We start from the raw sequence: 7,583 nt of genomic DNA, 5'->3' as shown, positions 1-7,583 counted from the left end.
GTTGCAGAGTTTACGTACCTTTTAATTTTTTAGCTTTAATATTTATTTTATAAGTTTGCATCACTGCCAAAATTAATTAGGTTTTAAGTTTTAGCTTAGTTTTTATTATAGGGTTAAAATTAGATATAGGTATTTTGCAAGCTTGGTGGTGGTTCTATTCATGGTTGGATATTGGAGTTTTCAAATTTGTTATGTCTGAGCATTTACAATTCAGACTTTTTAAAAGTTTTCTTCAAAGTATGGCTCAATATAATTGAAAAATAGAAAACAAATCAACGACATACCTACATAGTTAATTATTGATAGTTTGCAGAGTTTACGTACCTTTTAATTTTTTAGCTTTAATATTTAATTTATAAGTTTGCATCACTGCCAAAATTAATTAGGTTTTAAGTTTTAGCTTGGTTTTTATTATAGGGTTAAAATTAGATTTAGGTATTTTGCAAGCTTGGTGGTGGTTCTATTCATGGATATTGGAGTTTTCAAATTTGTTATGTCTGAGCATTTACAATTCAGACTTTCATGAAATTTGAAAATTCTCAGAACGATTGAAGTTTCATAGGTAAAAAGAGATTGGTTATCTAGATTTCTCGAAACCATTTCTGAATAACGTTCACTTTGCTTGAAATTTACAGTCGTCTTTTATTTAGTTTATTATAAAGTTCTTTGTTCATAGGTAAAAAGAGATTGGTTATCTAGATTTCTCGAAACCATTTCTGAATAACGTTCACTTTGCTTGAAATTTACAGTCGTCTTTCATTTAGTTTATTATAAAGTTCTTTATCTTTTCATTCTTCTTCAAAATTAGAGGGATTTTCATTTTGATTTCGGTACTTTCGTTTTCTAAATTTTGCCTTCAGAAGGCAACGTATTTCCATTGTGCAATCTAGTCATATTTTTGGATTTGTGCGCCAGAAATAGGGAAATAGCTTTAAATTTATCTTTAACACGAGGTACGCTTTCCTACACACACAAAATCGATGACAATATTATTAAACGAATTACCAGACGAACTTAAAGAAATTGAAAATGAAAAGAAAATGAAATTAAAAATAAAAGAATTCTACCTATCAAGAAACAATGAAATATAAACCACACAAAATCGATGACAATTTCAATTGGAATCGTCATTTGTCTCATGAAACCCGATATAATTTTGTCCGTGTGTGGAAACGTTACTTGTATTTGTGGATTAAAACCAAAAAAATAATTAGATACTAAGAACTATTTTTAAATACTATGTTTAGTTAGAGTTATTTTGCGTTACGAAAAATGTAATTTTAAATTATTTTTACGAGACGGTTTATAACAAAATCATAAAAGATTCACAATATCTGAAACATTTACTCAATATTGAGCCATACTTGAATCACAGTTGCTTTCACCTCACTTCATAATCTCATAGTTGATCTTCTACTCTAACTAGGTGTCTACAAGTTCTTATTTTTGACTCACTATACATATTAGCTTTACTCTTGTAAATTAGATTTATGTATTTTTGTAAATAGTTTCTTCTTTCATTTACTCAATATTGAGCCATACTTGAATCACAGTTGCTTTCACCTCACTTCATAATCTCATAGTTGATCTTCTACTCTAACTAGGTTTCTACAAGTTCTTATTTTTGACTCCACTATACATTATTATCTTTACTCTTGTAGATTAGATTTATGTATTTTTGTAAATAGTTTCTTCTTTTATATATTTGTTAATGTTTATTTTTATTCGTGTCAAACTTGGATTTGACGGTGGGTTACGTGTTACCAATACCAAAAGAAAACAAGATTAGATCCATAGCAGCGATATCAAGAACAGCAGTGAAAGTTAGGCATGGCAAAGTCCCAAATTCTGCCGCCTACGGCGCTTGTTAAGTTAGTTTTGCTCAAGACTGGGCTTTACGAATATAGCACTTTTCAACTGAATAATTAACATGTGTATGGGTTAAGATTTGAGTTATAATAAAAACTTGCAAGTGTGAAGAATTAGAATTTTGAGCTATAAATGTGACCCATTCACAATCAGATCAGTAAATCAAATTTAGAACCATTAAACTCTCAAGAAAAGTGTAGAAAAAGTTTCGTTCCAATATCGCACAAATGGCTACAATCTAATCTTGAATTCTTTAACCTGTGCAGTTTTAGACTCCTTAAGTTCTTCTTATTTCTGTCTTAGAGGCTCTTTTGTAAAATATATCCTTTTCTTTTTAGCTGTAAGCCGAAAACTGTTACTTGGGGAATTAGATTATTATGATTGTATGAAATTCAAAATTTATAATCTCATTTCTGGATTTTATTTTATAATTTTCATTTCATTTTCAAAATTTATATACGTGTTACCAATACCAAAAGAAAACAAGATTAGATCCATAGCAGCGATATCAAGAACAGCAGTGAAAGTTAGGCATGGCAAAGTCCGAAATTCTGCCGCCCATGCTTGTTAAGTTCGTTCAAAATTGGGTTCTACAAATATAGCTTTTTTTCAACTGAAGAATTAACATGTGTATATGGGTGAAAATTCGAGTTACAATAAAGAATTGAAATTTTGAGCTATAAATGTGACAATCAAATCAATTTAAAGTGTAGAAAAAGTTTCGTTCCAATATCGCACAAATGGCTACAATCTAATCTTGAATTCTTTAACCTGTGCAGTTTTAGACTCTTTAAGTTCTTCTTATTTCTGTCTTAGAGGCTCTTTTGTAATATATCCTTTTCTTTTTAGCTGTAAGCCGAAAACTGTTACTTGGGGAATTAGATTATTATGCTTGTATGAAATTCAAAATTTATAATCTCATTTCTGGATTTTATTTTATAATTTTAATTTCATTTTAGAAATTTATTATTTCACTTTGGATTATTCTTTATTACACTCACACCAAAGTCTACAGTTTCATGTTGACGTAAAATTCAGACTGCTTTTTAGGCATTAGATATGAAAACAGACCAACAATGAGACTAATGGTTTTCCAAGTAACAGTTTTTCTCGTATTTTAGAGAGAGACAATATAACCATCAGAATATTGCGTTTGTATACAATCATTTCAGATAAAGTCTTCTTATTGGACCTTAAAAAATAATCCTAATACTTTAACGAATTATACTATACATATTTATAAATCATTTCAGATAAAGTCTTCTTATTGGACCTTAAAAAATAATCCTAATACTTTAACGAATTATACTATACATATTTATAAAAAAAATCAAAGGTTCTGGGGGCATAATATTAACCATAGAATAGGTAGTTGGCTGTTGGGATGTTTTCGTCTAGAAATAAGTGTCGGGGAAAAATTGAATTGAAATATTAATTTTATTATTTAAATCCAAACGTCCCACAAGCAATTACCTACGAACAAACATATCAAATTAATGTATTACTTAGATTACATAACGGCCAAGTGTGCAATTAATTTTAAGTTATTTAATTAGATATACCTACCATTTAATTTTAGTGAAATTTAGTTAAAGATAAGAACTTGTAGTTTCATTTTCGAAGAAAAAGTAAAAACAGGTGGCAAAAATATTAATAAACTTTCTGTAGAAGTGTAGAACTATTTAGTTTGTACCTATTACATTTTAGGTTTCATTTTCGAAGAAAAAGTAAAAACAGGTGGCAAAAATATTAATAAACTTTCTGTAGAAGTGTAGAACTATTTAGTTTGTACCTACATTTTGATAAAGAACGATAATCTTAGGTCTGTCAATTAATTATAAACATATTATTCAGATTATTCACGCATGTTTTATCATTTACGTGATTAAAATATTGACGACAAAAATTGGAAGAAGTCAATTAAAATTAATATAAAAAGGCAGGAAGTTTAAAACGGATGTTTACAAAGCATTTGACAGTCCTAAATAATCCATGGAATCATACAGGGATAAAATATAGGTTCACGAAATCATTATAACACTTGGATTGACAACTAGTACCTATTAGGGAAAGATATCCATACGACATAACTGCTTCACAATGTCTGATCATTATAGAAAAAAGTTTCAATTTTCAACTTGTTGTTTTCATGAACAAAACCATTCTGAATAAAGTAATAACTCATACAAAATGTTCATCTTTCATACAAACAAAACCAACAAATGTGTTCTTACTTTCTATTTCTTCTAAGTAGGTATGTAATAAATTTATAAAAGATGGCACCATCAAGATTACATTACGAGTTAAGCATTTCTTTACAACAGCAGAAGAGATTGAAAAGTACCGATGTCTGACGTTGGAAAAAGTCTTTGGGGTAAAATTTAGGGACATGATCCGATATATTGTTTTACTTCTAAAGTTAACTATTGGGCTCAAAGCTGGAAATTTTCTATAGATATGTAAATATTGGACATGTGAGTATAATGTATATTACAGTTTATTATTGACTTATAATATGTTTGTATAACAATCAATACACGATCAAAACTAGAGCCTAAAACAATAAGCAAGTTACACAATTAAAGTAAATTATAAATTTTAGATCAGACAAATCGGGTGCCCAGAAGATCCAGGTCAAACCATTAATGTTGAGCTAGGAAGGAGAAGATCCTCCGACCCTTGAACTACAAAACAACAACACCAACCGCAGACCCGAGGGCGTCCCGAAATTATTACCTAGCGAGTATAAATATTTTTAATTTTGTTAATGAAATAATTATTTTATTCTAATTGACTAACTTATGCGTAGTTAAATGTTTATAACTTTTAATATAATTAACGTTTCATTATTACAAATTGCTTAGATATTATTTAAAATAATAATCAAACAATATAGCTAAAATATGCAAATCAATGGCGGGAGGCGCGCGAACGTCAAGAGTTCAAAGCGCCGCGCCGCCCGGCCTATAATGGATTACATTAAAAATGTTTAGTTGTCTTGTCTTGTGTTACATTTTTCTCAGTATGATGACTGTGGGGCCAACTAACGATTATTTGCTCTTTAAAAATTTTCTAATTCACTGTGTATCCAGATTGGCAATCAGTTACGAGACATTAATATAATTAACGTTTCATTATTACAAATTGCTTAGATATTATTTAAAATAATAATCAAACAATATAGCTAAAATATGCAAATCAATGCCGGGAGGCGCGCGAACGTCAAGAGTTCAAAGCGCCGCGCCGCCCGGCCAATAATGGATTACATTAAAAATGTTTAGTTGTCTTGTCTTGTCTTGTGTTACATTTTTCTCAGTATGATGACTGTGAGGCCAACTAACGATTATTTGCTCTTTAAAAATTTTCTAATTCACTGTGTATCCAGATTCGTCAATCAGTTACGAGACATACATAATTACATATGCAAGGAATGGCCACAAAACACTGCTGCACAAAAGTACTTTCCATTTCTATCAATTCGTTATCTGACCAATTAAAATGCAAACTATTAGGTTAATCATGCAAAAATCTTTCAATTACACTAAATTAGAAATAATAAAACAGAATAATATAAGAGTCATTTAAAAATATAGGAAGCTCAATAACAATAATAATATAAATCAGTAGTTCAGAACTGATTTCAAAGCCGCTTTTAGATTGGTAGATATTTGAATGAAGGATCCCAATAAAATTGGTTGACTGATTATTTATTTTCGAAATCATATTTTACTTCAGATGGAAAAAAAGCTTTTTTTTTTTTTTTTTTTTTTTTTACAAACTAGCCCATTAGGTCTCTAAAAATCACTGTTTGTTCAATCTCGTTCAATGCGTACTAAAGGGTTAAATAACAGGTTAATAAAGGTTGATAATGTCGAAAATACCTCCAAAGAAGAAATATACAAAACAGAAGCATTTCCAACAAAAATAATCTAAATTAAAACAGGAGGACTGTAACAATGATACTTAAAACTCATTAAAACGTTATACGATGTAGAGATAAAAAATATAAAAACATAAATATTAGATATAAAATAGAGAAAAATCAAAAAACAAAGTGAGATATCTATTTTTGATTATGTTGAAATTGGAAGAGATTAAGTGTAGGTTTGTTGAACCTTGTACCTATAATATTGACATGTGTAATTCACCATGTAATTGATATCTTGTTATCACTGAGTTACGATTAATATGTGCTTAAGAAGATAACACATAACACGTTCAAACTGTGTCGAAACAAACTTTTCAGAAAACCACAAGGTTCTCGTCAGTAAGGCAGCGTCTTCTCTATTGTCAATGGATATCGACTAAGGGCCGAATTTTAAACTCGGATTATCCAGGGTGTAAGATTTATGTCGATCTTGAAAAACACCTTTGTGTCTTTGAATTGTTATGTGGTGATAATATGAAATATGATTCGGATTGAAATATTATTAACTTTGTCTGCTATGGTGAGTGCATTTTATTAATAAATTTTTAATTTTATACGCAAATTTGGAATGGTTGATAAAAAAGGAACCTCATTAAAAAATCGTTCGAAATTAGGAAGCATAGTTGCCTCTATCAAACCTCTTGGAAAAAAAACCTTTTGAATTTGGTTTGACGAAACATTTACTGATGAAAATTAGCAAAAGGTTTTGTCTCACAAGGTTCCCATCTCCCCGCAGGTTTGCAAAGACAGCAACGGCCTAATGGCCAACGACGGTCTAGAGGTGATCGTCAAGTCCCCAGGCCCGGCCTACTACAGTGCCAGCTTTAGCCTCACCCTGGCCCGGCCCTCTTCCACCTTCGCCCAACCCGCGGCCCAGCGAGCCTTTAAACTCCAAAAAACCCAAGAAAGATTTTTTTTTTTTTTTTTTTTTTTACAAACTAGCCCATTAGGTCTCTAAAAATCACTGTTTGTTCAATCTCGTTCAATGCGTACTAAAGGGTTAAATAACAGGTTAATAAAGGTTGATAATGTCGAAAATACCTCCAAAGAAGAAATATACAAAACAGAAGCATTTCCAACAAAAATAATCTAAATTAAAACAGGAGGACTGTAACAATGATACTTAAAACTCATTAAAACGTTATACGATGTAGAGATAAAAAATATAAAAACATAAATATTAGATATAAAATAGAGAAAAATCAAAAAACAAAGTGAGATATCTATTTTTGATTATGTTGAAATTGGAAGAGATTAAGTGTAGGTTTGTTGAACCTTGTACCTATAATATTGACATGTGTAATTCACCATGTAATTGATATCTTGTTATCACTGAGTTACGGTTAATATGTGGTTTAGAAGATAACACATGACACGTTCAAACTGTGTCGAAACAAACTTTTCAGAAAACCACAAGGTTCTCGTCAGTAAGGCAGCGTCTTCTCTATTGTCGATGGATATCGACTAAAACACGCCTACATCGGGTGTATTTTTCTTTTGTGAAACTGACCAGTCTGACCACAACTCCAACTGAATGGAGCAGTGCAGTGGTCAATTTTAAAGTGGTCCCAAAAGGAAAATACACCTATTTTAAACTTTTTACCAAGCCAACGGACACATCAATCATAAGGTAAAGGAATTTATCATAAAGGGTTACAAAAAAAGGGAAGAGTATTATAAAAAGCGTAGAAAAAGGGAATTTATACACTAACGTCACATAATTTGCTGTACAACTTGTGTTATTATAAGTTACAAGACATATTATTGAAAGAAGAAAGGTTTCAAA

General features: G+C 30.4%; 2 long non-coding RNA genes across 2 annotated transcripts; one reads left to right on the top strand and one right to left on the bottom strand.

Annotated features, from left to right (window-relative positions):
- The first annotated feature begins 260 nt into the window (after nt 1–260).
- On the top strand, nt 261–977 carry LOC113466698. Its single transcript, XR_003391020.1, has 2 exons — nt 261–562; nt 677–977. It is a non-coding gene; the product is annotated as an uncharacterized LOC113466698 (long non-coding RNA).
- Nucleotides 978–2,481: 1,504 nt separating this feature from the next.
- On the bottom strand, nt 2,482–4,108 carry LOC113466693. Its single transcript, XR_003391016.1, has 3 exons — nt 3,662–4,108; nt 3,143–3,562; nt 2,482–3,061 (listed from the first exon to the last, which is right to left on the bottom strand). It is a non-coding gene; the product is annotated as an uncharacterized LOC113466693 (long non-coding RNA).
- Between the last annotated feature and the right edge of the window lie 3,475 nt (nt 4,109–7,583).

Source organism: Diaphorina citri, unplaced genomic scaffold (assembly GCF_000475195.1).
Source record: "Diaphorina citri unplaced genomic scaffold, Diaci psyllid genome assembly version 1.1 scaffold15, whole genome shotgun sequence".
Taxonomy (NCBI): Eukaryota; Metazoa; Arthropoda; class Insecta; order Hemiptera; family Psyllidae; genus Diaphorina; species Diaphorina citri.
This window is presented reverse-complemented; position numbering and strand designations above follow the sequence as displayed.